Here is a 25,158-nt window from a genome sequence, read left to right on the forward strand (position 1 = left end):
TTTGGGTTCTTTCTGTAGCACTTAAGTTATTTTAGCATGGTTCACCACCCCCTCTCCATGCTGCCCACCACCCAAGGCTAGGAAGACAGTGTCATTTCAAGTTTTTCCTGGTTTCTAAAATATTTCCTCACTTGTATAAGTTCGAAATTCTTAAATGGAGAATCAATTGGTTTTCACCTTTCATTGTACAATTAAGTGTAAAATGGCCTAAAATATAAATGTTGCTTGAAATAACATAAGGACTAAAGCTTACTGAAACTAAGTTCTAACCAATCAGTCAATCAAAAAGTGTAAATAACTGATACTAGAGTCTTCTCTGTTTTGACAGAGGGTGGAGGTCGGAGAAAAGTTGGTGTTTGTGCCTTCCTGGGGACAGGAGGGAAAGGAGGTTCAAAAGGTCATTTGGGTAGCTATAGAATATAGAGAAGGAAACTAGGGGACATTGATTTTGGACTTAAGTATTTAATGTCTACATTTTAGAGGGGTATAAGAATGGCACAACTGCTCGTGCTTACAGTTTTGTGAAAACACTGTTGAGAATTATGTGGCACAGGAACAAAGTTTTATAGGATTTATTGAGTGCTGGGTATTTGTGCATGTGTGCATTTTTAAAAAGTTGCTTCATTGAAGAGAAATCCATTGCCAGAGGAATTAAATAAAAGGTCTTATACCCCGAGTTCAGTCCCCGGTACCCAAAAAAAAGGTCTTATAATGTAGATTGTACACTGAAATATTTCACCTAGTAGTAAAACAGTTTGAGTATTTTGCATGATTGACTGATATTAATGATAGTTCTGGACAGGGAAGGAGTGAAGATATATCATGACCTGATTTTGAGTTGCAGCCTCATAAATGGGGGTTGCCATAATGTACATTTTGTGATAATTTGCTAATATCAAAGGATCTTTGATATCTCTGATTATTTTCTTGACACCTTTGGAGTAGAGAGTCAATATGTACAGAGGCCCTGTGCTATGCAACTGCATGGTACCATGTGACCAGTTTGCTTTTTTGTTTTGTTTTGTTTTCGGGACCGGGGATTGAACTCGGGACCTTGTGCTTGCAAGGCAAGCTGCAGAACCACTGAGCTAAATCCCTGGCCCAGCTAATTTGTTTTTTTTAAACTCTCCCTTGAACTGGAATTAAACTAGAGTCTGAGAGTTAGATATCCTAGGTTTTTGTTTCTGGCTCTACAACTGACTAGCTGTATAACATTTCACAAATCATTTCATCTCCAGTGGTTGAAGCGTGACTGTGTGAACCTCAGAACCCATTCCAAATCTAACCCTTTCTATGTTTTTATTCAGTAGTAACAACTGAAGTATTTCACAGAGCATATCAGCAGAGTTTGGATCAGAATGCATGTCTTCTATTGTTTTTTACTTTTAAAATTTTTAATTGATGTATAATATATACACGATATAGTAGTACATAAAGGGTACTAGTCTTTAAAATTGTATTAAATTATAATTAGCTAAGATTCGACCTTTTTATTTATTTCCTGGGAATTGAATTCAAGGCCTTGCTCACATTAGGCAAGCGCTCCACCATGGAGCTGCAACCCCAGACCTAGATTCAACTGTTTTAAGTTAATCTGATGAATACTATATATAGTCACGTAACCACTATTCTAGTCGAAAATGGGCTATTTATGTCATCCTCAAAAGTTCTTTTGTGCCCCTTTGTAGTTGATCCTCTCCTTCTACCCATAGCTCCTGCCAACTTTTGATCTATTTTCTATCTTTATAGTTTTGTCTTTTTTTTTTTTTGGTACCAGGGATCGAACTCAGGTCCTTGCGCTTGCGAGGCAGGCGACGGAACCACTGAGCTAAATCCCTGGCCCTAGTTTTGTCTTTTGTCATATAAACTGTGGTGCCTCCTGGTTTATATACAGTGGAGTACTACTCTGCCATAAAAAGATAAACTTGAGTAATTTGTAGGAAAATGTATGCACCTTAAGACCATAACATTAGGTGATATAAACCAACACACAAGCTTAAGTATCACATGGTTTCTCTTATATGAGAAACACAGAGTAAAAGTAAAGAGCACAATAAAAAATAGATAATAAGAAATAGGGAGATAGATTGTTCTCAGAGGGGAAGAGGATCAAGAGATGGAAGGAAGTGGAAGGGAGGAAAGGGATAAGGGATGAAAAGAGGAATTAGGATGTGTTATGTACATGTACCAACTCTACACAAGGAATGTAAGCATATACTACAAATAGTTACTAAAGGAAAAAAGAAAAAGAAAGGAAGGGAATCAAGAGATGGGGGAAGTGGGAGGAAGGGAGGGGAAGGGGATGAAAAAAAGAATTAAGATGTCTTAGAGCCAGGGAGTTAGCTCAGTGCTGCTGCACCTGGGTCACAAGTGCAAGGTCCTGAGTTCGATCCCTGGTACCAGGAAAAAAAAAAAAGAATTAAGATGTGTTATATACGTGTACCAAAATCCCACAAGGAATGTAAACATTATGTACTACACACATGTACTGATAAACTAAAATTTTAAAAAGTCATATAAATGAAATAATATTGTATATAGACTTTTGTGCCTAAGTTTTTAAAAGTGCTTTAAGATTCATGCAATACTTGTATAGTTGTCACCTAGATCAGAGAACCTTTTCATCAGCATCCCCAAAAGTTCTGCCATGTCCTTTTTCAGTTAACTCAATAGCCCCACTTCTGACCTCTATCACTGGATTAGTTTTCCTATTTTTATATTTTGTATAAATACAATCATATAGTAGGTATTATAGTAGTATGACTTTTTTCTCAATGTCTCAAAGATTCATTCATGTTATAGCTAGTTTTAATGTTATGTTCTTGTTTTTTGGTGTTTTGAGACAGGGACCCACAATGTAGTACAGGCTGGCCTTGAAGTCACTATGTAGCCCAGGTTGTCCTTGAACTTGCAGCAATCCTCCTGCTTCAGCCTTCTGAATGCTGGGATTTTAGGCATGCACCATCACCACATCTGGCAATAGTTTGTTCTTTTTTTTTAAAAAAGCACTGTGTAGTAAGTATTCCATTGTATGAATATACCACAGTTCATTTACTATTATATTGTGATGACACTTAGATTGTTTATAATTTTTTGTTTATGGGGGAAGGACAGGGCCTTGTTATGTAGCCCAAGCTGGCCTCAAACTCAAAATCATCCTGCCTCCTGAGTGCTAATTTTTGGCTAGTCTGAATAAATCTTTTTTTATTTTTTTGTGCTGAGAATCAAACTCAGCAGCTTTGGGCATGCTGGGTGAGTGCTGTATTACTTAGCTATAGTGGTAAATCTTTATGAATAGTAAATATTTTATGAATAGTCTTGATTTATGGTAAGAGTTTGCACTCATATCTCTTGGATATATTCCTATGAGTGGAACTGTTGGATCAGAGCCTAGACATGTGTTTAGCTTTTGTAGTTGTTACCCAGGAGTTTTCTAAAGTGGTTAATTTTGTTTTTGTTTTTTTTTTGGTATTGGGGATCGAACTTGGGTCCTTGCATTTGTGGGGCAGGCAGTGGAACCACTGAGCTAAATCCCCGGCCCATCTAAAGTGGTTAAATTAATTTACGCTCTCACTATCAATGTCTGAGAGTTCCAATGAAGATAGGAGAGAAGGGTTCAACATTCCCCAGGTGGTACTTTTTATTTTTCTTTTGCAGCTTTCTATCTGCATCAGGTACCCTACTGCCACTCCAGGAGATATTTGCTTTGGTTGCGGTAGGCTTGTCATGAAGACTTATCCCACATATCTCTGCCCTGCAGCCTCTCTGGATGATTCTGGCCTTCTGCAGCTCTCCTCACTAGGTCCTCAAGGGGCCTCTCCAAAGGGGTTCCATGTTAGGTCCTACACATGACCAAACAGAGTATCTGACACTTTATAAATAACCTCCCCTTATGGAGGAAATAGTCTGTGGGCTGTTTGGCTGCCTGCAGAGTCAGGTGTGGAAGATCACACTGGAGAGCTGGAGGATCCAAAGTCAAAGGCCAGGGCCAGGGATTTAGCTCAGTGGTGCCATGCATAAGGTCCTGAGATCAATCCCTGTACCAAAAAAAAAAAAAAAAAGTCAAAGGCCTGGAACTCACTGCAGAGTCCCATGAAAGTCCTTATTGGGAAGACAAAGGGTCTGCATTGGAAGGCTGAAGAGTACATTGGAATCCGGAGACAAACGTCCAAAGGCAATGGTAAAGACTGGAGGTCCTTCAAAGAAGCCAAAACAATACTTCCTTCTCTCCTTTTTTATTCCATCTAGGCTACAAGCATATTATTTGGTGCCACCCACACCCAGGGTGGGTCTTCTGTTTTCTTTTCTTTTTCTTTTTTTGTTTTTGGTACCGGGGATCAAACTTGGGCCCTTGCACTTGGGAGGCAGGCAGTGGAACCACTGAGCTAAATTCCCAGCCCAAGTCTTCCATTTTCAATAAGTCAGTTATCTAGACACACCCAGAACTGTGCTAAACTAATCTCTGCTAGATGTTTCTTATTCAAGTTGACACCACAGTTTACTACCCCTTATGCTGCAATCCTCTTTTGGATGGTATATTTTTGTCTATTGTGATTTCTCCCTTTGGTAGAGCATGCAGGATTGGGACACTAGACCTAGTAATGTCAAGTACCACTAATGTGAAAAGTGGCCAATAGGTAGAGTTGGTAACACTGAAGACAACTAGTAGCAGATAATAATGGAGAACAATGAAGAATTGCCAAGAGTCATCATTTCCAGGGGCTAGAAGAATTCCTGAGGCCAGCTAGTAGCTGCTTGCTCCAAGTGGCAAGGAATGCTGCTACAACAAAACAGGAGATAGCCACTGGCATTCAAAGCATAGGACTGGAGGCCGGGGATTAGCTCAGTGGTGCTGCACCTGCCTTGCAAGCATAAGGTCCTGGATTCAATCCCTGGTACCAAAAAAAAAAAAAAAGAAAGAAAGAAAAAGAAAGAAAGGAAGGAAGGAAGAGAGAAAGAAAGAAGGAAAGAAAGAAAGGAAGGAAGGAAGAGAGAAAGAAAGAAGGAAAGAAAGAAAGAAAGAAAGAAAGAAAGAAAGAAAGAAAGAAAGAAAGAAAAAGAAAATTGTTGTAATTATTTTATAGGGCCGGGGATGTAGCTCAGTGCCGATGCCTCACAAGTCCAAGGTCTTGTGTTCTATCCCTGGTACCAAACAAAGCATAGGACTGTTATGATTTCTGTACAAATTGAGTAAGAACTCTCTGCTGATTGATAACATCTTATAAGCACATATTGAGACTCTTCCCTTCTTCCCTGAAGAAGAAAGTGAAAAACATTGATCATCACCAGAAAGAACCAGCCCACGTAAGATTTACGTCTTATATGCAGGTAAGAATCTCCACTAGCCAGTGACACAATTACTGCACATTCTCGCCAACTCTTAGTATTGCCAGTCTTAATTTTAGATTTTCTGGAGAATGATTACTACTTCTAGAATGAAATTTCATGTTCAGCACCAATAATGCCAGCCAGGAGAGGGAGAATCAGTAGTGATCAGTCAAGTTCCTTATGTTTTTGGGCAGAGGCTTAACAGGGCAACCAACAAGGGAAGATGGTGGTAGAGCTATCTTGTGTTGCCCAAAGGGCTTGCTTTCTTTTTAATTACTATTCCACTGTAGTGGTAGGAAGTCTTCTCTTTCTAATGTGTACCTAAGAATCATTATGCATTTTCAATTATTTCTAGCCACTCTACAAATACATGAATCAGGTTAAAGAATAGTCACTCAGACTTGAATTAAATGTATATTCCCATAATGGTGATTATCTTTTTTTCTTTGCTTGACATTATTATAGCAAGTTAAAATAGTAAGAGATAAGTAGCTATTATAAATGAACCATTAAAAGCAACAGTAAGCCAAAGTTATCATTGATCTCTCTCTGTCTCTTATTTTATGGAAACTAATGTAGCAAATTGCTATGGAGTTACCAACTTTAATAATAAATCTGTTGTGTCAGGGCAGTGACCTAATGTTTTCTTTTACATTAAAATATAGTCAATCGATTTAATCCTCTGAATACCTCATCTTATTTGTATGGCATAAAACCATTTCTTAATTGAAAAATAAAAGAATCTTAGACTGGAACCACCTGGCAAATATTTTTTTACTGAAGATTTCTACTTAATCAGTAGCCAAATAAAGATGACCTTATTTTCAATGACAGTTTCAAGTTTAAAAGACTAAAAAAGAGGATGCTTTGATTTATCATCTTTTTGGATAATTGGTTTATAGATGTATTTGGAAATCTAGGTTTCCCCCCCTGCCTCATTTGCAGAGGAATGAGGCTTATGGAGATATTTTAAGATGCTACCTTCTTTTTTTTAGTGAGTCATAAACTAGAATGTGGAAAATGAACTCACGTAGCAGACAGTTTAACGTGACTACATAAAACATTGATGCTGTGCTGCTGAAGCTCTTCTTTCCCTCAACTTCTGGAAGAGAAGGCCAGTAGTTGAGGCTCTTTCAGCCAATATATGGCTCCTTTCCTTTTGGCTATGCATGCCAGGTACCACACTACCAGTGTCTCACAGGAATAGCACTGCTGGCTTCCTCTGAAAATTGAAAGTTTCAATTTTTCTGGCAATAAATAATTATTACCATAACCCTGTTATACCTCCTGTCCATCTGCACAAATCTTGATCCTAATATTTACCCCCTGAGCTTTTCCCCATCTGTTTCTGGGAAAAGTGTAATGAGTATCTAAAAATAATGCTGAAAAAGGAAAAAAAGAAGAAATAACAAATATAATAGAAATTAAACACAAGTTTAATTTGGGAGAGTGCTTTTCTCTATTTTTGCCCAGATTCCTGATTATTAATTTGTTTGTGCTTTTCTTCAGATGTCATAGATTTAATCCACGTAAGCTTAAAAAATGATCATATATCATTGTCATATCACAAGCATAACTCAACTTGGAAAGAAGCAATTTGAGGATGGCTATACTATTACCATTCTTCGTTTTTCTATACCTAATGCACATAGCCATAGAGAATATGGAAGAATACCTTAATACTCACCCCTTGAAGAGGAAGCAGTGATTTTTTATGGTCCTCATAACTCATGCCATCAATTTCATCTGTGATAGTCCATGTCAAAATCGGAGTAATTAAATGGAATGACAATCCTGTTAACTGTGTTCATCCCATTGCATTGGCAATAAAGCATGTACAAATTTACAATTAAGGCTTGTCTTTCCCCCTATCTAGAGGGAATTGTGACAAACATTAAGTTGCACAAGCAAAGGGATTCAAAAGGGCATTCATCAAAATAAAAACACCAGGTGGATATTCTCAGGATTATAATGTCTTCTTATGCAATTATTCTTTTTCACATGTATTTTTTGACTGAATAATAATTACCTTTGCATGGAGAAAAGGCAGTGTCAGCTAGTTTCAACCTATTTTATTACAACCTGCCTTTCTTAAAATTTCAAGGCAGCATAGAACCATAACTATTTATTCAGATTAAAATATATCTGTTCCAGTTCTTAGCTTTCAAAAGGAAACAGACTGTCAAATAAGCCACCATTGCTGGGCATGGTGGTGCACGCCTACCACTCAGGAAGCAGAGGCAGGAGGATTGCTGCGAGTTTGAGGCTAGCCTGGGCTACATAGTGAGTTCAGGGCCATCCTGAACTAAAAGCGAGACCCTGACTCAAACAAACAAACAAAAAAAACACCACCACTGAGTTTTTAATATAATCACTTTGGTGATACAAAACATACTTAGATGCATATGAATGGTATGGTTAATTTCCTAAATTATCATTATGAATTATCAGTGCAACAGAGAAAGGAGACTTGAAGACTAGCCCAAGGGTGAATTGACAGCCATCTTTAACCACACTGACCTAAGAATGACCCTGTGCTCTGCTGGGTGCAGGAGTGAGATCTGTTGCAGAGCACAGGAATTAGATAGCTAACAGGCCTGGAGGCTCCCACTGTGCAGCAACTGCAGAATCACTTGCGAGGTCTGTTGTACACATAGATGACAAACACTGGTGGAAGCTTCATGCTCTTTTATTATATTTTTTGAAATAGACAAAATTCTGAGTGTCTAATGTTTACCTGCTTCTTCCTTTGTAAAGTTTTAATGTTTAAAAAAGAACAGTTAATGAATTTTATTATTTTAACTATTCTAATTTGAGTATATATTCAAGTATTTGTAAGGGTGTAAATACATTGTACACAACAGAAATATACCATATATGAAATAATTTTATGGCAATGGAATCATATATTCAGAAGTGCTTAAAATTTTTGGCATTTTTATTTTAACATTTTACCTGTTGTTTTGTATTTGGTAGCTCCTTACCCGTAAGGTGTGCTTGCATTTTAAGTTTCTTGCTTAAATCTTTATAGCTAGGACAATAATGATAGTTTAGAAGGAAAAAAACATATCCAGACCCATAGACTATGGATTTGGGTTTGATTGTCTTGCTACCTTATTACAAACTTGCTATGTGAAAGTTAATTCCCTTCAACTACCCGATACAAAAAAGTGTAGGGAGAAATGATTTTTTGCTTTATAAAGTAGGAGGTTTTTGATTTAGTTTTAGGAAGGAGAAACTATCGTTGCTCCTTCAAAAAGAAAGTTATTTTTACTTTTTTAATTTAAAAAATGCTTTTTTAGTGCAGGAGCTTGAACCTGGGGCTACCACTGAACTATGATCTTAGCCCCTGAAATAATTATTTTAATAAAGCCTAGTTAGTAACAAAGGGATAGATACTTGGAGTAACTAAGCAATTGGAGTGCCTGCTACCTTACCTTTCAGTAACTAAAATGTAGAATTTTAGGGTTGTTTTCTCTTTTGTATCATTTGTTTCCCAAAGACTTTTAAGAACAAGGAGTGGATATATTCACCTTGTAAAAAATAAAAGATCAAATTATTTGTCCTGTGAACATACAAAATAATAACTACCGTATTTACTCATCAATCAGTGAAATGCATATTGATTTCTGCACAATATTCTCCAAGTGTAAAATTCATTTAAAAAATAATCCACAAACAATAATTATAGCCATCCTCTGTTCTACAAATCTCTCCATTTCTCAAAGGCCACTGCAGTTTGCAGATAGATCTTGCATTTGGAATTTGTTGATTACTTTGAAAGTGCCATTGGCAGCACCATGGGAACTAGATTCTCAAGTCTGTGACTCTGACTGAGGTAGTGCTAAATACAGGCCAGAGCTGGAGACTCTACCCTAACTCTATTGGAAGGAGAGGTTGGCTTCTTCCTCATATTTGTAGTACTGAAAAATGATAAAGATTTTAAGTCAAATTCTAACAAATACCAAATTTTAGCTGAATCACCTTCCCTTCAGGGCCATTAGGAGATGCCAAATTTGACTGCTGTATTTATTTTCAAGACCACACTTTTTCCAATATAGCATTTCATGGTTTTTTATTTCTTGCTGTGCTTTAAATGAGAGACACAGATAGTGCTCTGCGTATTCTAATTGGTAATGCTTTCTAATAATATTGTAATTTGAGTTTCTGTAATTATTCTCTGAAAAGTGTGGCACAATCTGTGGCTAAGGGAAGAGTATTGCCTCCCTTACTCTGTGACAAATGAAGATTTTAATCTGATTCACAACCTTTCACAAACAGCCCCATCTTGACCAGATCACTATATTTGGTGACCTATTCAATTCATTAATGTTTCACATTGGGCCTAAGTGTGTACAATGGGGAAATGACAAGTGGGTGCCAATGACCTCATTAATTTGACAGACACTATTAAATGAATGGCTTGGCATTGTGAAATTTTGTCTCATGGAAACCTGTCTACCTGAGGACAAGTTATACAATCTTACTATTGGCTGCTGCACAGATTTAAATTCTCTGACACTTTGGTCACTTGCAAGCACCCCAATGCTTTTTCTTTTATAAGTACTATTTTTGTTTCCAGATGACACCTCCATGTGTGATTCATCTTTGACTTGTTTATCATCTCAAATCTATAATGCTTTAGGAAGTAGGATGCTTTTGGTTTAGTTTCAGGAAGCAGAAATGATTCTAGCTCTTTCAAAAAGAAAGGTTTAGATATAGATAATTAAGTCCTTATAAAATTGGAGTAGTGAGCTCAAGATTGGGCTTATAGGAGTAACTCTCAAAACAATAATGCTGAACTGGCCTGAAATTTTAGCTGCTACTTGGTCAAGAAGATGGAGAATTCAAGAGTTCATCCCAATAGCTTCACAAAGCTAGTAACTAGACCCTAGAATCCTGCTACAGCAGGGTGATTGCCTTGTCTCCCTTCTACTTTCCAGATTTGATATGATTGGATCTAATTGGTAGGTCCTAATTCTAGAACACCTGCTACAAAGAAGTGTAGGAGAAAATGTTTTTTAGCTTTCTAGTACTGCTCTGCAGTACTAGAAGTCATACTAGAAAGAAGCTGGAAGATATTGATTGCTAATTTACTATTCCCATCTCACAACCTAAAGAACCAAAAGGGTATAACAGAATAACAAATCCATATGTTCTCTTTCTCTTCCTCATGCCTGTTGATTTTCATTTAGATGGGTGAAATTTTCACTAAAGTACTAAAAATAAATTATAGCTTTGTAATATTTTTCTCCTGTTTATATGAAATAATGTGGCACATCCACAGCTCTTTTTCAGGTGTAGCTATAATATTATAACCAGTCTCAGAGATTCTCCATCTCCTTCCATATTGTTTTCCAAACAGTTGCTCCTGATTTCCCTATTGGCTTCCACTTATTTCGGTCTCACTTTTGCACGTTTCCCTCATATTGCTTTAGTTGAATTGTACTGTTTGGTTTCAGCAGTCTTTGGAATCTTTTTTGTTTGTAGGCCTAGGAACCAGAGGAAGCATTACTCAAATATTCATCTCTGATTTTATTTTTGTTTTTTCAGTACTGGAAGTTGAACCCAGATCCTTTACATTGAGCTCATCCCTAGCCTTAAAAACATTAAAAAAAAATTTTTTTTTGAGACAGGATCTCACTAAGTTGCCCACTCTGGGGTCAAACTTTCAATCCTCTTGTCTTCACTTCTCAAGTAGCTGAGACTAAAAGCATGTATCACCATGCCTGGCCACTTCTGTTTTTATGTCTGTCTGGATATGTTACCTGGACACCCCCCCACACACACAGCCAGTCATCCATGAAATAATTAAGTCAGTGACAGTTGTTACTGCAATGCTTTTAAAATGTTTTATTTTATATACATTTGAAACAAGTAGATATATCAATTAAATAAATTGAAATACGTAGGGATTGTATTTATTTCTTATTGCTGAATTTCCTTGGTCTTGCTGGAATTAGCACTCAAAACAGTCACAGAATAAGCAATATTGGTGGAAGTTACTGGCCATGAAGTCACATTTCTAGAACTCATTCATGTATTTTGATAAGTAAGAATTCTGCTTTAAGTTTATCCGTCTTTATTTGGAGTGCAAACCTTTGAACATGTTATGTTTTCAAGCTATCTAATTATATAGAATTACAGAATTGAGTGATTAAGCTATGGATCAGTCAGAGCTCTTTTGGGAATTTATTGGTGACAATCTTCAAGGGTCGCTGGTCAGGGCTCACATGATATCATTAGAACCTATCTTCTTTTTACCTTCAATGGTGATATGGCTGTCTTTTGCTATATTTGATTCATTGTCAGGCTACACATGACACCTTCAACAATGATAAAAAACACAGCAACCTAATACCAAATCTGGTGGGAAGGAGAGTTTACTTCTCTTATAAGTCCCAGACCTGAACCTCCTTAGGACTAATTGGCCTGTGTATAAACCCAATCAGTGACTGAAGGGATGGGATACTCTGATGGACTTAGTCTTGTCTTAAACTTTACTCACAAATACAAAGATATAATCAGCTTCTTCATGGACTGACAATGGGGCTGCAGCATCTTCCCAAATGGAAATTTAGGAATTATTATCACAGGAAGCAGAGAAGGTGCTGGACAGCAAAAGCAACATTTGCCTACCACAAGCAGAAATCAAACTACCTCTACCAAAAAGCTACCAGAAACTAGAGATGAGATATGAAGTCAAGAACCATCCTGAAATTTCTGGTTATGTTTTAATGTTCTGGGCCACAGACCAGATGACACTCTGAAAGCATCCATCAGTCCCCTCATCTCTCGACAGTTTAGGAAACAATTGAAATCAAAACTGAAAACCAGCAGGGGCCAGGGATGTAGCTCAGTGCCTGCTTGGCAATTGCGAGGTCCTGAGTTTGATCCTGGTACCAAAAGAAAAAAATAGCCCACAAAAACCCACCCCCCAAAAACAAACACAAAAACTGAAAACTGGCATTGAGGACATGAGTCTAGAGTCAAACTGAGATGCACCATGATAGAATATACTCATCAGTTCTCAAGAATGATTCAAGACTCGGGATTATTTGTCTAGATTTCCTTTTTTATTTATAATTGTTATTGCAATAAAAGTAATAAAAAAGAAAAATTTCAGACATACATAAATGCAGAGAGATAGTACAATGAACTACATCTACTTAACACCCAAATTAAATTACTATCTAGATTTTGTCTTTTTATTTTTGTACTGGGGATTGAACTCATGACCTTGCCCTTGCGAGGCAGGCGTGGTGCCACTGAGCTAAATCCTTGGCCTTAGATTTTGTCATTTTATTCATCTATTATCTCTTTTCCTCCATTAGCTAAAGTATTTTAAAGCAAACCCCAAATAACATGGCCTTTACCTTCACATTTCACATTATCAAATGTTCTTTTTTAATAGCTTTGTTTTGTTATTGTTAATAAATACAACTAGAAATTATGCCAAATATGATTGGGCACTAGAAGGTTAAACTCCTTATCCTAAATTCCAGAAGTTAAAGAATATTCATAGTACTGCAAGGTTGCAGCATTCTAAACATTAAGAAAGGAATTAAAAGGATAAATATGGTCTATGCTTAACTGCACAGGACTTTGGCTGGATTCCTCTTGAAGCAGTTTGGACAGGTAGGATACTGCAATTGCCAGGTTTGTGGATCTGATCATAGAAATCCTGAGATTTGTTTACTTCCAGATTGTGGAACCTGAGATGGTTACATGAAAAGATGGCAGTTCAAATACGCTGGGAAATGTGTTTTGGATTTAGACATGTGGAAATGGGTAGGAAAGAAAATAAAGGCCCTACAACCATTATAAACCACTGTATCTTAGAGAAGAGCCATAGTGAGGCTGCTGCCATGGTCTTCTATGTGTGCAGATGGGGTGTCTTATATACTCACTGTTATGTACAGCTTATGTTATTAAGGAAATTATAAATATTCTGATGCAATACTAATTACCATTTTGTAAATCTGTTTTAAGTTTTCTGCAAATCTTGCAAGATTTTGTGATGAATAGGAGCAACATGTTAATTCCACCATTATTTAATGTGAATAGCTTTAAGTCATAACATTTGAACCTTTACTTGATGTGTAAAGTATAAATAAAAAGAGACAAGATAAAATAAATGTCTCTGATTAAATTCTGTTTGTTTTATCTCCTTTAAGTCTTTCCTGAATATGTTTGTTATTCCTCGTGTTTGTTGTCATACAAATTCAGGTCGATAGTTCTCATTTAGGACTCCCTGTCTTTAGCCCTGATCTCTTTCATTCCATACTCCATCTTGCAGAGTGAAATTTCTAAAATACATAGTTTGTAAAAATTCTCCTTGCTTTAGAATGGCTCAATGGCATTGCACTGCTTTTATGATGGAATTTGAATTCCATTACATGATTTGTAAGGTCCTCCATGATAATTTTTTCCAAGGTTGATGTGTGTGATCATAGTGTCTAAATGAAATATAAGGCACTTGAAAAAAATCAGTTGAATATTAGGCAATAACAGATATCATATGATAATGCATTTGCTCTATGTCTTATTTGACACATTTTTTGTTCTTTTTCTTATATGAACCACTTAGCTAAAGCTTACTTTATAGATTGATTCTTTACATATTCTCTGTAAAGTGAATTTCTGCATTTTAAGTATTTTCTACACTAAATTTTATTATAAAATTAGAATTGATCTTTCTGTGAGGACCATTAACCTTAAGATAAAAAATACTTAGCTGGGCACATGCCTGTAATCCAGCTACCCAGGAGAATTTGAGGTCAGCCTGATCAACTTAGCAATCACCTGTCTCAAAAAAACAATAAAAAGTACTGAGCGTGTGGCTCAGCACTCCCTGGATACAATTCCTAGCAACACCCCCCCCCACACACACACACAAAAGCTGACTTTAGGAAACAAGCTGATCTGTGTAGAAGAGGGAGTAACATACAGACAGTAGCCAACACAATGATTTAAAAATTAACAGTGATGTAAACAAACTGGTGAATATTTTATACAGGCTGGTCAAGAAAGAACTTTCTAAGGACAGGGCAAAGATCCCTATAGTGAGAAAGAGGCAGAGAAATGAAAGACTAAGTGAAGAGGGTTTTTGGTTGAGGTGACAGTAAATGTAAAGGTCTGGAGTAGAAATGAATTTAGAATATTGCAAGGAGCTTGCAGTAACAGGGCATGTAAGGCTGGGAAAAAATTACATAAGGCTATGTCATACTAAAGAGTTTGGATTTTCATTTTTGTTTTGTTTTTTTGGTACCAGGTATCGAACTCAGATCCTTGTGCTTGCGAGGCAGGCAGCAGAACTACTGAGCTAAATCCCCGGCCCTTGGATTTTCATTTTAAGTGAAATTATTGAATATTTGTATGCTAAATACCATCTTCAGGAAGTTCACAGTATAATGAGGAGGTAGACATAAACAAATATGATAAATTGATCAATGTGATAAATTTGGAAATACTTGCTTTCTATTTCCTGTCAGTGTTTTCTCAGTTCTGGCTCCAATGTAAAGAATGTTAGAAACCGTGCATACACACTAGGGTGCCATTCCCCAAATTTATTGTTTTAATTGTTCTGGGCTGGGGTCAGTCCTCCATGTGTTTAAGAAACTGCGTAAGTGATTCTAATGCCATTGAGTTTGTGAACTATTTTTGAGGACAAAGGACTGACTCCTGCGGGCAGATGCTGGTAGTTTCCACCCAGGTTCACTCAAGAAGCCACAAGTACAGCACCCTGGAAAATTTCCTTAATGATCAAGGATAGAATCAAATAGCTCATAAAATGGCCAGAAGTTCATATTTATAAAGAAATCTGTTCAAAGAATAATAATATGGCAGGTGGCTAGATGATTTTTATGTAAGGAAAAAAATGAAAAGAACAACTTTTCAATAGAAAAACAATACAACAAGAAAATCAGAGTTAATGTATATATTTTAGATATGAAATAAAAATGAAGCTACCAGTTTGACAGTTTACTGAATCCTGAGGTTTAGCCACTATTTGATGTTTTAAATAGTGTAAGACATCTGTCCTTCAGCAAAGGGGGAATAAAGAGAACTATAGAGATGCTAGAGTTCTTTTTTGTATTGTTTTTGTTTTCAATAGAAACCTGGCATTTGCTGTCTTCTGCAATCTAGTGATTTACCTCATGATTTGTAGGAATGTTGTTGGTAAGGTCACACAAAATAAACAACAATGCTTATCAGTCTTTACCTTTTCTCATTGTATACTCTGAGAAACTCAAGGTAGTGACAAATTATATTTAGATCATTCTCATGATCCAAAATTAAGATTGGGGTACTAATTCTGTTTACAAAAATATTAAACAAAAACAATATATCTTGGTGAAAAATTAGAGACAACACTAAGACAACACTTTTTTCCTTAGGTCTCTGAGTAATAGAGTTGAAGAAAATATACATAATGTATTGACTTGATTCTGATATCTCAATTTAGTGCACAAATGCTAGCTTTATTGTCGTTAGTTTGTGTGGATAATCGTATGTGTTTGGACCACTTATATCTGCTCATGCTATATACTAAGTTACCTTTGATAAAGTCTATCAAGGAGATGTCAACAAATAATGAGCCTCTCCTTTATCACCATTATATTGCTCCATTTTTTTTGTTTTGTTTTGAGACAGAGTCTCTCTATGTAGCCCAGGCTGGTCTGGAATTTGAGGCAATCCTCTTGCCTCAGCCTCCCTAGTGCAGGGATTACAGGCATGTGTTATCATGCCTAGCTTACTGCTCCATTTTTATTCTACTATTCGGGACCTTTCCAATTGCCTATGGAAGTAAATATATATTTTTTCTCTCCATGTCGTCGAGGACAATGGCTTCTAAACTTTTGAATTTCATGTCCTTGTAAATTTTTACAATAAAGTTGGGAAACTCATACCTTCACACATGTTTTACTTTTCCAAATAAGACCATCAAGGAAAACAAATACTATTTAATGTGATCATTATTTCATTTAAGAAACTCAAAAAGTATTTTATACCAGCAATGGGAAAGCTAATACAGTGTCTTATATTTTATCAAGTTCTCTACGTGGAATTTAACACATATGGCAAGAAAGCTAATAATTCATCATCTGATATCTTTGAGTATAAATATAATTAATACCCTCTTGTCCATGAGGGATATGTTTCAAGACCTCCAGTGGATTCCTGAAATTTGGCATAGAAGTGAATCCTTTATATATTATATTTTCTCTCTATATAATATCTATGAACAAGATGAATTCATAAAAGTTATATGAATGTGGTCTTTCTCTCTCAAAATATCATATTTTACTGCACTCATCCTTCTTGTTATGATATGAGATGATGCAATGCCTACATGACGAAATGAGGTGAATGGTATAGGCATTGTGTATAGTTTTAGATAGCAACATAAGGGTTATCTGAACACAAACACTTTGATGACACTACTGTTGCTCTGATAACTAAGGCACCTACTAAGTAACTAATGGGCAGGGAGTATACAGTGTGACTATGTTGGACAAAGGGGTGATTATGTCTGGGGTAGGAGAGAGCTGGAGAGCACAAGATTTCATCATGCTACTAAGAATGGTGCACATTTTAAAACTTATGAAATTTTTGTTTCTGTAATTTTCCATTTAATGTTTTCAGATGGTGGTTTACTGAGGACAATGGAAATCTTGGAAAACGAAACCTTTAAACAGGAACTACTGTAATTTGCTAAACTTGAAATAGATAGCTGGTTGATAGTGCTATACGAGGGGTAATGTCTATACCTGGGATAGAGTATCAGATCGCAACCATTGCTAAATTATTTTAACTTAATACCTCTTCACCACTGTCTCTATATAACAGAAATTGAAATCTAGGGATTTAAAAAATTTAAAGCCATCTGAAATGGTACTATCAGGAAAATCTTGCAAAACCTCTTGAAATTAGAAAAGCTAACAAATGCAAATTTTATTGTAAAGAACAAAGATTTTTATTTAAATGATTGAAAAATATTTGTATTCAAGTTTAATGTCTTTAATAATTCATTTCCTATTGTTAATAGCAATAATTCCCATGGTGAGTAACATTTTTGCTAATGTCATAATAGATCTCTAGTCACTCATTTAACAGCTTGAAAGTATATTTTTAAACACTAGAATAGTAAGAATTAATCTTTACTTCAATATTTCTTCAATAACTTGTGAAAGCACAGGATTTTTCTAAGTCTATCATTACAATTGATAAATATGTGGAATTACTACCATACATTCTAGAACTAAAATTTCTTTCAGGAAATTCTTTTCTTTATGATGCAAATCCTACCATTAGCCCTTGGAAAGAATTATCTATTTTTTGTGTGGCATATTGTGCTTCTGAAAATTTGTCCAAATGTTTTGGTTTTACCAAAGTGTTTTAATATATTAATAATCTAAATTTGAGAATTGAAAATTTGTCCAATGTTTTAATATTTACCAAAGTGTTTTAATATATTAATAATCTAAATTCCATAGCCAATACTCTCAGTTATATTCCAAGAACTGGGTCTTTATAATATATTAGTTTACATTCATTTTTCACTAAAGGATTTTAATATAAATATACTTTATACATATTTTTCTAATTCAACAATTATTATTATTCATTTTGAAAGAAAAACAGAGGTGATAGATGATAAGTGGCTTGCCAGAGCTATAGAGCTAATGAGAGAATATTAAGATTGCTGATTGAATCTTTATCCATTAGACCAAACTGTTAGTGTATAATGATATATAACAGCTGTTAACCTTTTGGGTCCTCTAGAAAACACACATGTGCATATGAAAGGGGGCATGTTCTAAAATCAATCTAAAGCTAAACTAAGATTTGATTAAAGAAGAGCTTTTTTAAAAGGAGGAATTGAAAACTACAGAGTTTGTCAGCATGCTTTCAGAGTATTATGATAAATATCCTCTTTTAAAAATAAAAAATAGTTGTTTCAAAAAGAAAATAATTACATTACTCTAACTTAACTATTCACTTATACATGAAGTACATTACTGTTTGTGGATTGTTTTTAAGGCTTTGCTCACATATCCATGATCTTGTTTCTTACATAATTCCAATCATACCATATATATATTTTTACTATGAAGTTTTATAATTTTATTTTATCTTGAAATTTGAGTAACTCCCAGGGGACCTATGTAAATTGAAAATTTATAAACTCATAAACAAATTCCAAGTATTCTAATAATCTGTCACATGCTGAGACTATTTTGCAACCGAGTATTTTTTTTCTTACAGAGAACCTGCTGGATTCATGTAATTAATTCATTAGGTATAGTTGTAAAATGAAAATGCCAATACAGAAATTTTCAGTGATATGTCAAGAAATAGAGTCAAGTATGAGCATGCCACTTGAGGCAGAAATGCCAGTGAGGGAAGGAGTAAGACTGTAATTGCACTCAGGCATTTAAAATAGTCATTAGTATGAGACCTTCTGGGTAGTTTTAGAGAGAAGTCCAGGCACTGGGCACTTCATGGTATACAAGATAAAAGATATGACAATAAAATTGTATTTATCTTGAAAGTCCCTATGGGGATATTACTGTTTCTCAATAGTCGCACAAAGCCCACCCACACAGAGTTCAGGAGTACTATATGTGGTATTTAAACATCAGCATGGTCAGATTGGTATTACAAAACTCATGCCTCAGGACTTTTACCTCTAGCAGGATTTTCTTACCTGGAAGGGCCTGACAAGGTTCTATCCCCATAGATGGAAGTATCAATTCAGGATCAGGAGTGAGACCATCACAATACACTGACCATAAATGGAGATCTGATGGATACCAATGACCTATGGAATAAGACCAAAATGTTCTTTGCAGAACTGGATTGTTTGGGCCATTCAGAAGAAACAAATTGAGCTTGTTCTATACTATTGAGTTGAAACTCATTAAATCACTACTGTACAAAGTTAAAATTGAATGTAAACACTGGGGTCAGAATTAAGCCTAAGGGTGGCTGAGTAGGAGAAGGAACTGAGGATGGGAGTAGAATGCTTTTAAAATCAAATAGATTGAACTGTGTGAAGAGGTAAGAGAGGATGGGGCACCTGGAAGGTATGGATTATCTAGGTACAGCTGAAACACACTGGATATTTTAAATATTATTTATAACTCAAAATGGAAACTAAGGATTTTTTTAGGAATACCTAGAGTAAAACTCACCGAAGACTTTTCAATAAAGATGGACAAGTATTTGGGCAAAGTAATTGTTATACCAGCTATTTGTCATTTTTTGTCTTTTTTTTCAGTTCTGGGAATTGAATTCAGGGTCTTCCTACTGAGCTATAGTCTCAGCCTTTCTTCTTTTTTTAAATTTTGAGATTTAAATTTTGGTCTTGCTAAGTTGCCAAGTTGCCCAGTCTGGACTTGAACTTATGATCCTCCTGCCTCATCTTCCCAGCATGCTGGGATTACAGGCATGTGCTACCAAGCCTGGCTGTTTGCTTTTTTTCCCACTCAATTAACCCAGCTTTTTTTTCCTGAAATAATATATTTTCTTCTATATAAATTTTTTTTTTTTTGGTACCAGGGATCGAACTCAGGTCTTTGTCCTTGCGCAGCAGGCAGCAAAACCACTGAGCTAAATCCCCGGCCCATCTTCTATATAAATTTTTGAGGTCATCTTCATTCAGTAAAATAAAGTACATGATTTGATCCCCCTTTCTTTACACCTCCATTCTCTTGTGATAGGTAATTGAACTAATTCCGTTGAGATCAGCAGTACAGAGAAAAATTTTAAGAATTTTGAGTGTAGCAATCATATAGTTGCCTGTCCAAACTGGATCACTTGTGAGTCTGAAAGGGGTTGGTAATAATTAAATGGAAGCAACAGCTATTAGCCTGAAGTGGCACAAACAAACCTGGATATAGAGTCATCCTAGTACATAATTCGATGCTTATATTCTAAATTTATTTCTATTATAACTCATTCAATTATTTAAAATTGATTATTATGAAGTTCTATTTACATTAATATATTAAAGCTAAATAGCATATTTTGCTTTTAACTTTTTATTGACATATAACCTATATACATGATACTACATGCATAAATATACAGCATAGTAAATTTTCACAAACCAATCACACTTCGGAAAACAGACTCCAGATCAAGAAACAGAGTATTACCCAAATTAGAAATCCAAATTTGTTGTATTTTTATTATTTTCAATTTAAAATTTCCTTTTGAAAAATATAAAAAAATGTAATTCACTATAGTAATAGACTAAAGGCAAGAATTAATGTGATCATTGTATTAAATGCAGAAACTAATTTGAAATGTTTCAAATTAAATTTTAATGTTAAAATTTCTTGATTTTTAACCCAGATGTGGTGGGCCACACCTGTAATCCCAGCATTTGGGAGGTGGAGGCAGGAGGATTGCCCTGAGTTTGAGGCCAGCCTGAACTATAAAGTGAGACCCTGCCTCAAAGCAAAAACAAAAACAAAAACAAAACAAAACCCCAACAACCAAAAACAACATTATGATTTTTAAAAAGCTTAGTGTTATAGTTTGTATCTTAAAGGCCCTCCAGAGAACCTAAGTTAAAGGTTTGGGTAACAGCTGTAGTGTTATATGGAAGTGGAAGAATCTTTAGGAGGTGGGGCCTAGAGGAAGGAAGTTAGGTCACTGGGGATGTGGACTTGAAGAGGATATTGGGGCCCTATCCCCTTCCTCCTTCTCTTCTTGGCTGCCCTGAGGTGAAATGGCATTCTTAGCCACGTGCCCCAACATGACATACAGTGCTCCCACGACCCAAAGCAACAGGGCCAGTAGGCATGGACTAAAAACCCTGAAACTATAAGCCAAAAATAAACCTTTCTTCCTTTTAAGTTACATATATATTTAGCACACAGCAAAATAAAAGGGAACTTAAAGCTAGGCATGGTGGTGCACTCATCTAAGGCTGGCACTCTGGGAGGCTGAAGCAACCCAGCCTGTGTAACTTAGTGAGACCCTGTCTCAAAAATTTTTAAAAAGGGTTGAGGATGTAGCTCAGTACAAAAGGCATGGGTTTAATCCTTAGTACAACAAAGAGAAAAAAAGGAACTTCTTTGATCTGATAAAGAGTATCTACTGAAAACTATAGTAACTCAGTGGTAGAACATTAGCTTAGCAAATATGATGCCTTGAGTTCAACTCCTAGCACCTCAAACAAACAAAACAAAACAAAAAACTATAGCAGACCTCACCCTTAATGGGGAAAAATTTAAAGTTCTCCCACTATGACAAAGAATAGACATTCATAATCATCACAATTGGAGGTACAGGAGAAGAGAGAGGTGCACCATCAGACTGGCTATATTCTTTGTACCTTAAAATATACCTTATATAAGCAGTATTTCATATTATCTACTTATATTGCACAACACTTCATACATTCAACAGTACACAACCATAAGTTATGCATTTGAGTGAATGAACTACTGCATACTTTTACATGAGAAAATTGAAGGAGAATGGAGATGCATAAAAATGGGCTGAGAAAAATTTGAAAAAATACTAGTAAGACATTTTTCCCACACTTAAACATGGCTCCAGCATATGGAATGAGTACCGTTGGTTATTACAGAACATCCATTTCCTTCCTTCTTCCTTCTTAATAAAATCCCAATTTTTCTCAAGTCTCCGCATCTCCCATATGTATAGCATATTTTGAACTCACAATTTGTATGGCTAAAATCTTTTCTTCTGGTAAAATAATGTATAATTTCAAGAAGCATTTAACTTAATGTAATAAGAAGTGTGCAATAAAATGTACCAAATTCAAAATTTCTTCTTTTTTCTACCCTAGTGTAGTCCACATGCCTTTCTTTTAAACCTCTTGAACTTTCTTTAGCCTTTTGTAAATATTCTAGGAGAGCGGAAGCCTTGGAAGCTATAGCATTTTAAGATGGGAGATAATTGCAGAGAGATATACAGTGCACACTGATAGCATTTGGCACTTAGGCCAGGCTTTAAGACCATTAACCAATTAATTCACACCAAATACCCTGAAAAGCAGTAAGTAGTATTTAAAATTTTTCTTATTAGTACATGTTTGCAGTACATAATGATTATATTATTGTGGGGAGTTTATACATGTACATAACACATCTTAACCTTTTTTTTGTCCCCTTCTCCTCTCATCTTCCTGGCTCCTTCCAACTCTTGTTCCCCTTCCCACTTGCAAAAGCTCTATTTCCATTTTTTTTCTGCAATTCTCTCTCTCTTTTTAAAATCCCTTTTCCCTTCCTTCCCTCCCTTCTCCCTCTACTTCTTGTTCCCCTTCTGATTTGAAAAAGACTTCCTTACTTCCTGTTATATTTTATTTTGCTCTTTATACTTTGAGTTTCTCATATAAGAGAACCCATGCAATATTTAAACCCATGTATCTGATTTATTTCACTTAACATTCTGGTCTTGAGGTATATCCATTTTCCTACAATGCCTCAAGTTTATTGTTCTTTATGGCAGAGTAGTACTCCATTGTGTATAAATACCACATTTTTTTAATACCACATTTTTTTAGTCCATTCATCTGTTGATGGGCACGTAGTCTGTTTTCAAGATCTAGCTATTATAAATTGTGCTGCTATAAACATGGATATGCATGTATTATTGAAATATAATGACTTTTTTTTGGGAAGATAACTAGAAGGGAAATAGCTGGGTCAAATGGAATTTCTAGTTTTAGTTTTTGAGAAATCTCCATACTGATCTCCACAGTGGTTGTTCTAATTTACATTCCCAAAAACAATGTAGAAGGGTCTCCCTCCCCAAGCCTACCCAGCATTTGTTATTATTTGATTTCTTGATAACAGCCATTCTTTCAGGAGTAAGATAGTATCTCAAAATTGTTTTAATTTGCATTTCCCTAAGGTAAAGCAGTAAATAGTATGGTATTATCTCCACTTACTCAGTGAGAAAATGTGCAGACAGAAGCTGATTGACTTTCCTGAGATATTAGAGCTAGTAAAATCTTGAATACAAATTAAAATTCTGTGTTCAAACTTGAGGGCCATTGGAAAGATACATTTTAAAATATATGTCTTGTATCATTCATATTTTTTATTTTGGATAACAACTTATTGCAATTCCTTTTTCAAAAAAATAGAAGTCCTTGTATTAGCCAAATGTTTTGAATTAACTTTTCCTAACAATCACAAGAAGAGAATAAGTCAGAAATGGAACTCTGACAAGCTTTTTGATTATAATAAAATGATACAGGGATTGGATATTAGTTTGTATTAGTTTAAGGATCTGTAGTTAATGTTATTATTTTACTCCTATAACCAAGTCTCACATACTGAAATATTGGATTTTTCCATGTCAAAAGGATGCACAGAATACTTATTGTCAGTGTAATTTCTAAATTTTCTGTCTTTGAGTAGTGATACATTGTGTTAAACTATTTCTTGTTTACTGCTCATATAATTCTCCCTGTACTTATGGGAGAGATGGTTTGTTGGAACAAAATATGAAATTGTGACTAGAACAATGCCAAAAGATCCTTTGGGGAGTTAAATCCTCCACCCCAGCAACTTGTATTAATAAGCTCAGTTAATTAGTCATAGTGCCTATTGCAATGTCGTACAATTTGGCAATTGCTTTTCTTTTTTCTTTTTCTTTTTTTCTTTTTTTTTGGTACCACGGATGGAACTCGGGTCCTTGCACTTGTGAGGCAGGCGTGCAATTCCTTTTCAATAAATCAATCATATTATTATGTCACTAGTCTAACAAACATTTATTGAGCACCTACAATGTGTAGATATGTGCTAGATACTGGGTTTACAAAGGTAAAAGGGACACACTTTTTATCCTTACCCATATTTTTGTTTAAAAAGTTTCAGTATATATCCATAGACAAAATAGTTAAACCATTCTGTAGGAATGAGCTAACTTGTCAGCTTGTCACAGTTTCTCCTATTGGTAAAATATAATAGATGTGTGTCAAAGTAATGGTGCATTTTGACAGAATAAGTGCTAGTCTAGCTTCAATGCATTTTGTTTCCTCTTAAAATAGCATTACTAGCTACTCTTATTTTTGACCTGATATGGGCACTTGATAAGGCATTTGGGTCAACTAGATGTGAGTGAACAAATTCAATAAGAAAGTGTATTCATGGGCCAGGGATTTAGCTCAGTGGTTCTGCTGCCTGCCTCACAAGCGCAAGGTCCTGAGTTTGATCCCTGGTACCAAAAAAAAAAGTGTATTTATAAAATTAACTTAGAGCAATGGCCAAATTCAAGATTAGAATTTTTTTCAGTAAAGATTATTCTCACATACGTTAAACATTATAGATATTACTAGAAAGAGAATGAAAGTTACAACTATTAGAAAGAGCTATGCTCTAAAAGTACATGAAAAGTACTTGAAAGCAAATACTTTGAGTTTTATAATTAAGGTAATATAAAGGCACTTATACTAAAAATATGACTTTATGGAATGAAATTTGGACAGACACTTGTTTTTCTTTGAATTTCTAAAATTTTTACCAGTATGGAAATACGTAGTACTATATACTACATTAGGAAAACTTGTTAACCTTGATATTTGATGGTGGCCTAGAAAAGGAACTTAAACTTGCTGAAAATATGGGTAAATATAATTCTTTCAAACAGAACAACTTTATTTAAAAAGGATGAGATTTAGAAGTGAAAATAAAATATAGCAATAGATTCTGAAATAATCTTAAAGATAACAGCATTTCTGACTCACCTGCAGAGCTGTAAGACAGACTCTCACAACATATGACAACATATCTGAGTAACAGAAGAGATAGAAGTGACTTTTTAATCACTGCTTAA

At 35.3% G+C, this 25,158-nt stretch overlaps 1 protein-coding gene and 1 pseudogene across 2 annotated transcripts in view; both read left to right on the top strand.

Moving 5' to 3' along the window:
• The window catches only part of LOC101726214 (PRAME family member 12-like), a 113,924-nt pseudogene that overhangs the window by 12,613 nt on the left and 76,153 nt on the right, over positions 1 to 25,158 (top strand). The gene's annotated exons all lie outside the window — the stretch shown is intronic.
• Skap2 (src kinase associated phosphoprotein 2) overlaps positions 1 to 25,158 on the top strand; it is a 310,376-nt gene that overhangs the window by 437 nt on the left and 284,781 nt on the right. The window lies entirely within an intron of this gene.

Source organism: Heterocephalus glaber, unplaced genomic scaffold (genome assembly GCF_053883595.1).
Source record: "Heterocephalus glaber isolate CG9 unplaced genomic scaffold, H.glaber_assembly_v1.0 deba00000676, whole genome shotgun sequence".
Taxonomy (NCBI): domain Eukaryota; kingdom Metazoa; phylum Chordata; class Mammalia; order Rodentia; family Bathyergidae; genus Heterocephalus; species Heterocephalus glaber.